At 34.3% G+C, this 7,089-nt stretch overlaps 2 long non-coding RNA genes across 2 annotated transcripts; both read left to right on the forward strand.

The window, feature by feature from the left end:
• Positions 1-3,866: 3,866 nt before the first annotated feature.
• Positions 3,867-5,850, forward strand: LOC124154936. The gene is made up of 3 exons (XR_006864050.1): positions 3,867-3,899; positions 5,089-5,321; positions 5,764-5,850. It is a non-coding gene; the product is annotated as an uncharacterized LOC124154936 (long non-coding RNA).
• Positions 5,851-6,024: 174 nt separating this feature from the next.
• LOC124154937 lies at positions 6,025-6,731 on the forward strand. The gene is made up of 2 exons (XR_006864051.1): positions 6,025-6,130; positions 6,280-6,731. It is a non-coding gene; the product is annotated as an uncharacterized LOC124154937 (long non-coding RNA).
• Positions 6,732-7,089: the final 358 nt, after the last annotated feature.

Genomic DNA, 7,089 nt, shown 5'->3' on the forward strand with positions numbered 1-7,089 from the left:
TGTGTACAATGTGCAAATTTTGTATGAATTTGTATAAAGCTGTATAAAATGTTTAATTTGTATAAATTTTATACATTTTATGAAAATTTATACAGTTGTGTAGGCTGTATAAAATTTGTACATTTTATACAATGTAAAGGTATGCGTACATCAATGTGTAAATATCTGGGTTTGGGAGTTAAAGCACCACAACTATGCTCATTTTCTATTCTTTACACCGTAACGCATTTTTACTTTAAAAAATGGTGTTAAAATTGTTGCTAATTATTTTTAAACTTAAGAAATTATTATAAACACCAAAGAGTTCCAATAAACCATTCCTTTATTGTTGGTTAACCGAATTAAATTAAAGAAATTGTAATATTTTGAAAATGTTTCTAAAATTGTTGCTAACTTGGTTTAAACATTAGTAATCGTTATAAACATAATAGAATAAGAGTATCACTCATTCCACGTTTCTCAACCGTATAAAATGTGGGAATTCTTAATTTTTGTAAAAGTTGCTAAATTTGTTTACATTTAAGTAATAGGGAAATTGCATACTTTTTATAAACAGTATGCTGAAATACTACAGTAAACACTTAGTACCGCAAGATACTTTTTTCCGCTAAAATTTCAGTTTATACACTAGAAAATGACTCCCAAAAGTCTCCCGAGTTTCGCGGGCTAAAAAATACCGCCCCCACTAATATTTGGCCGTGACGTCATAGTTCAGTAGGAGTCCAAGATCCAAGCCCAAACTGCAGGTTTGGAAGAGCCACGTTGCGTTTAAAGGAGAACATGGGTGAAGTAAGGAAAAATTACAAGTGGTGCATTGTTCCTCTGTGCAATAACACCCCAGAAAAAATTTTCGTCTGCATTCCCACGGAGGAAATTAGAAGAAAAGCCTCAATGTATGCCGTCTGTCGGGATGAGCGTTACGGAAAAATAAGAGTATAATAAACAGAATGATAAACCCGTGTGCTATGTGAGCGAAGATAACTTTAATATAAATAATATTTCCATATTTCATTGACTGAATAACTTGAAACTGAGATTTTTCGATAATTCGGCCGCCGTAGAATAAAAACTCAAATTTACAACAAAAATCGAGATAGGTGTTTCTCGATGGTTACGGATGGACTCAAATTATTTATGGCACTTGTTCAATTTCAGTTACGGAAGGACATAGAAAATTCCATGATGTTTAAAATCAAGGGAGGAAATATGAAAATATAGAGCAACGTTGATCCTCATGCATTCGAGTGCCAGCCAAGAAGACAGCGTTTTCTTCTACTGTCGGCGTCAAAATGATGAGCCGCTGTACTTTGCAAATTTATATCCTGGCTTTACTGCATGCTATAATAATGAACTATACGTCATTTTAAAGGAAATTTTATCCTAAATTCTGATTTATTTTATTACAAAAAAATTGAAAAATGTAGACACGGCCTGTGCAATAAATGACTCCGCGCACCGAAAAATTAGCCGTTTTGTCAATTTCATGAACTTGCAAAACGTCTACAGCATTCATCTTCCACATTAATTTACACTCATCAGTGCGGATTAATAAAATGGCTTTTGGGTATTTTTAGAACTTTTATTTTGTTATAAATTAATGAAAATATTTAAACATTATCTTGTCCCATAGTTTACCCCGAAAGATAAAGGAATTTTTAGATGGAAAAAGAATGGAATCCAGAGGTGGTCACAAAAAATGAATCGCAGCATTCTTTGGTTTTATTCTACGCCGGCTTGCTTTTCAGAAAAAGTTGAGTCACAAGAGGAATGTTCCGCGGCCCTTGATTTGGAAACTGTGGAGATAGAGGAAGACGCGTGGATCAGCAATTTCCATTTAGTTGGTTGTCAGGATGATCCAAGGATCCATTTAAAGGTTGTCAGGCCATCGTATAAAGATAGAACTGATGTGCACCACAGGGGAAATGGGGTGTTTGAGGGAAAGTCAAACCCAAAGTTGCCCAAAGAATGTGCAGTTCTATCTTGCTCTTTCCCCAGTTAAAACCAAATAGAAATAGGATTGGGATGATATTTTCACCACGGGTTCTAGTGATAGTGAGAGTGCAGGTGATCATGGTCATCGTCGAAGGTCATCCCTCTAGGATTTCCGATACGGAATTTTTAAGTGACAACCGATCGCAATGAAGATTAGCTCCCCCCTTTAGAGTAGGTTTCAGATATATCGAGAGAAAAGCTCCCAAAATGTATTAAAGACTCTGTTTGGAAAACATTCACATTTTAATACTACTTTAGGAAGGATTTCATTACAAAAGTAACTTATTAACACCTGAAGACGTTGTGTTTATTATATTGATCGAAGTGCGATTGACTGATTCTTTCTGTAGAATAGGAAGTGGCTTCGGGGTTTTGAGTCACAAGATGGTAGATTGTGTTGGAAGTTCGTCTATATTATCGCTACTAAATTGAAAAATTAATAGTCTGGCTTCTCAGAGCTTCCTGTCGCCCTCCAGGCAAGGTATTTAAGTTGAAAGTATCATCGACAGCTTCGAGGTGGAAATAAGTTCACCATAAGACTCTACCGGACTGCCAAAAGAATACACATTTCACATGAGTATACGCTTTCGCCAATATTATACGCAAGTCTCACTTTTTTTATGAACTATAAAACATTTCAGATGCACATCAGCTACCTTTCCATTTCTCGACATCGACTTTCCGCGCCGACGAAGTCTACAGTTTCACTAAAATACCCTGTTATCATGATGGAATCAGTAACAGGAAGCTTGCTAGGATCAGCCTAGGAATAACCGTATTCCTTCATCTTTACGCAATCTATCGCTTTCAATGGAGGGAAAATAGATCAAATAATAGCCCTGAAGTCACACTGAACAACTCCGATACGTCTGCACTTCAATAAATGAATCATAACCACGCCATCGCATGTAATCAATTCAAGTAATATGGCCGTGCCTCCTCGTACTGAACTATGACGTCACTTTTCTACCAGCCAATCATCGGGCGTTTTCGCTTCTCACTTGCATTTGAAAATTCTCGTGAACTTTGATGCATTAAATATCGCAAACCACTTCATAAAATAACAAAAAAACTTTCACCGAGGTAAGCAAACATATATTTTTATATAATTTTGGGGTTATTGATTATATCTGAAATGTATGCAAGTTCCCTATTGTTATAATCAACAAAAAGGCTCAGCCAACTCTTCTCAACCATACAACATGCGGAAATTGTTAAATTTTTAAAAGTTGCTAGCTTTATTTAAACTTTACATTTTCTTATGAACAATGTAGATTAATAAGTTATTAATTTGCTGTTTTGTAACCCGTAAGGTATGTAGAGATCGTTAATGCTGGTAAATGTTATTAGCATTGTTGCTAACTTTGTTTAAACTTAGTTAATTGTTATAAACAATAGTAAACTTCAAAATAGCATTCATTTGTTGTTCTGAAACTATAGAAGGGGTGAAAATGTAAAAAAATAATTTCTCGCATAAAATCTCGCAAGTGAGCACGCTTCTTATTCCCGCCGATTATATTCAAATAATCGATTATGCAAAATAATCGGATGTCCATAATCGATTCAATAATCGCAATAATCGAAAGCAAATAATCGATTATTACGTACAATCGATTTCTTTGCCCATCTTTTGTTACCGTTATTTTGTGATGGCGAATTTAGCTGTGATGAAAAATATTGTTTAGTAGCAAATATACGTTGAAGTATGCTATGGAAGAAGAAAATAATCCGTGCTTCGTAGTGAATACTGACAAAAAGGGATTGAAAGAATACTGTTTCATGCACAATTGAATCAACGCCTGAATAAGTTTTTGAATTCCCGGAAACAGTGGCTTTTAGCGTCACGAAGAGATTTAAGAAGTTGCCATTGTCAGCATCAACCCATCTCTGCTGTGCTGCATGTTAATGTAAGTAAATGGAACATTTTTTTTCCATTCGATACTTATGTATGATTAATGAACCGCCAATTACTATCCATTAATTATTTAAGATTACTCATTATTTTATTCTCAGGGTAATTACAATTTAGCATGGTCTTTACTTTCGCTGGCATAGTGAAAAGAATCCATTCAGACGGTTAAAGTTGAAATATCAGGGTTCTCGCAGTAGAATCCACTTTGTTAACAGTTCTTTATGACATTAGTCTCAACCTCAATTAACTCATTTATGAATGATTTATCTTGAAAATGAGTAACTATTTTGAATATGTCGAGGAATAATAGCAATTAATAAGCTGTTCTAAACATAGCCATCAGTTGAACTCTCTCCGATCGTTATAATTTAGGCATTGATTTGTGCTTTAGTACATTTTAACAGACAATCCACTTGGCTTAGTGTGTAGTTTTATGGGGAAACACAAGTGCTGCTGCTAGAGCATTCTCTATGCAAAAAAGAGCCTTGAAAGTTATGGCAAATGTGTCCATCAGGTCTCCTGGAAAGCCATTATTTCTAAAATATAATATAATGACACTACCAAGTATGTACATTTTTTACTGTGCATTATTTGTAAAAAAGAACCCTACCTTATTTTTACCAAACTCCTCGGTTCATGCCTATCTGACCCGTGGGAGTGAAAATATACATATTTTACAACAATTATGTGCCAAAAGAGGTCCACATCACTCTGCCTCGCTCATTTTTAACAAATTGCCTACGAGTATAAAACATATTTCAAATATTAATGTTTTTAAGACAGAATTTAAAAAATTTTTACAGCCTAAGGGTTATTATAATGTAAATGAATTCTTGTCTGATAGTGTATGACAACATGTATGTTTTGATGTTCTATGTCACATGTTTGACCCATGGAACAATAAAGATATTATTATTATTACATATTGCACTCAAGGGCATAAGTAACACGTTTCTAAGTTGTTTCTGTACAATAAGATTGCAATCCTTAAAATTTTTGTTATGTAATCAATTACTCGTGTTTGTTGATAGAAAAATTAGTGGTATATTAAAATCTATGGTTATCACCTGTTTGATAAGCATGTAGGCAGGATTTATGATGATTAAGTACCAAGTCTGCTAAGGAAGTATAATGTAAGCAAATCAATTGGTATTAGTGTATTTATAACAATTTTATATTTACAGGCTGCAGTAAATTAAAACAACATAATAGCCAGTGCCTCATGTGGATGGGAGGAATGGCACCTGGGTTTTCTCACTTGGAGAGGAAAGTAGGTGCTTTATTGGCTTGTGACCCAAAGCAAAAGGGTGCTGCTGTGGAGGAGATGAAATTCAGCCAATTGCCATTGACATCAGATGAGGATTTCATCAAACTCTGCCGTAGGATAAGTGAAGATCCCTCATTTGAGCCAAAGGTGGTAAGTGAATAATGATAATTTGTGTGCTGCCATCCTGATTCAAACAATGTATGATTTTTTAAATGAAAGAACAATTAAGTTTTTGTAAGAAAGTTTCATAAGAGTTTCATTTGTAAGAAAGTTTCAGAAGTATATCTTGAGCTCGCCAGACATTCGTAGGTGCTTGGAATTCCAACTGCTATAAAAATACTCAAGTACAACATAATTTTGAAGTGGGTATGGATTAATGTCCAATGAAATATTAAAAAATTATGGTATGATTATGGTATGATTGGATTTTTGTTATTTCATATGCACTTGTGCACACATACTACATGTGCATACTAACCATGACAACTGTGTTAATTTCATTGGTGAATTTTTCTTCTGGCTGAAAACATGATTTTTATTATTCTTGTATTAGCTGTTAACTCTTCATTGATTTGGTCTTTTTTATCTCTAGATGCAATGTTTGGTAGCAGTTGAATGAGCACTTCTACAAAATATGTTGCGTCGTCTTAGAATGACAATGTAGCAGAGCTGTAAGCCCTTACAGGCAAATTTCAGAAGAATTCGGTTAAGAAATCATTTTATAGCACTCCAGTGTGTCCTGTTATTTTTTATGAGTGCATCCAACAAGATATTCTAAGATTATTATAATAATTGATCATTGAAATGAACTTTTAACTTATTACATTAAGTGATATTAACAATGTTTTTTATAATTTTATAGGTGTATGCAGAAGGGTCGACCGTGATGCATCAGATGTGGAGCTGAAAGGGTGTCTGAGTAATTGGCTCAACCAGGCTAAAGTCGGGAAAATAAGATAGTAAGTAGTTGCTTCTCATTTCTCTGCCACACTAATTCGATCATCCCAGACATTTTCTTCATATTTTCCATTCCCTCTTACAATAGGTATACACTATAATGTTCCATGATGTATCATTTCACATGGAGTAATTACTATTTTCTCTTCAGGGATTGGCAGGATAAACAGACTGAGGATCAGGCTGATGAAGACAATAATTTTGCTTAATAAGTTCATCAGTAACGATCTATAAGTATGTAACCATGTAAGTTCCATGCGCAACCTTGTACTCCCATAACTAAACAAGAATTCAAAAGAATGAAGTTTTAATTTTACATTCTCACAGCCAATCAGCATACTTGTGAATGTTTTGATGAAATTCGAGCAATATGTTTTTACCTTTTGAAGATTTCTGTATTTTAGTTATTACCATGTGTGGCCTAGGGGGTCATAAATTTTTTAAAGTGTTTCTGTCTTTGATGTTTCCTATTCAGTTTGTAAGTATTTCACTCACTTCATTAATAATGATTAACTATCGATGACTAGATATCTACTTTCGGTATGTCCACCGCTGCCTCAGCATGTACATAATTAATGAGAAAAATAAATTCTTCAGCATTTATTTGTTGCCCATTTTATTAAATAAATTTAGCTCCCAAATTCTGTGCATGTGAAATGACTAACAATTGATAGAGTGGAAAATTTTAAATTTTGTTGTTCTAAATTAATCATTATTTAGGAGAGCATTTTAAAAGCAGAAATTTTAAGTCAGTTTTTCCTCAGCAAGTGTCACTACAGAAATGGTAGGTGTGGAACTAGTTTTCCTAGTATGTAGCAATGTGACACTACACATTTTCAGCAGGTGTGATGTGACAAGTTTGATGCGACAAGTTTGCTGCAAGTTTGATGCGACAAGTGTGCTGCATGTTTGAAAAAGCATAACAAGGCGGTTTGATTCAAGCTTGCAGGCTTGTCATGAC

The sequence above is a fragment of the Ischnura elegans genome, chromosome 3 (assembly GCF_921293095.1).
Source record: "Ischnura elegans chromosome 3, ioIscEleg1.1, whole genome shotgun sequence".
In the NCBI taxonomy this organism is placed as follows: Eukaryota; Metazoa; Arthropoda; class Insecta; order Odonata; family Coenagrionidae; genus Ischnura; species Ischnura elegans.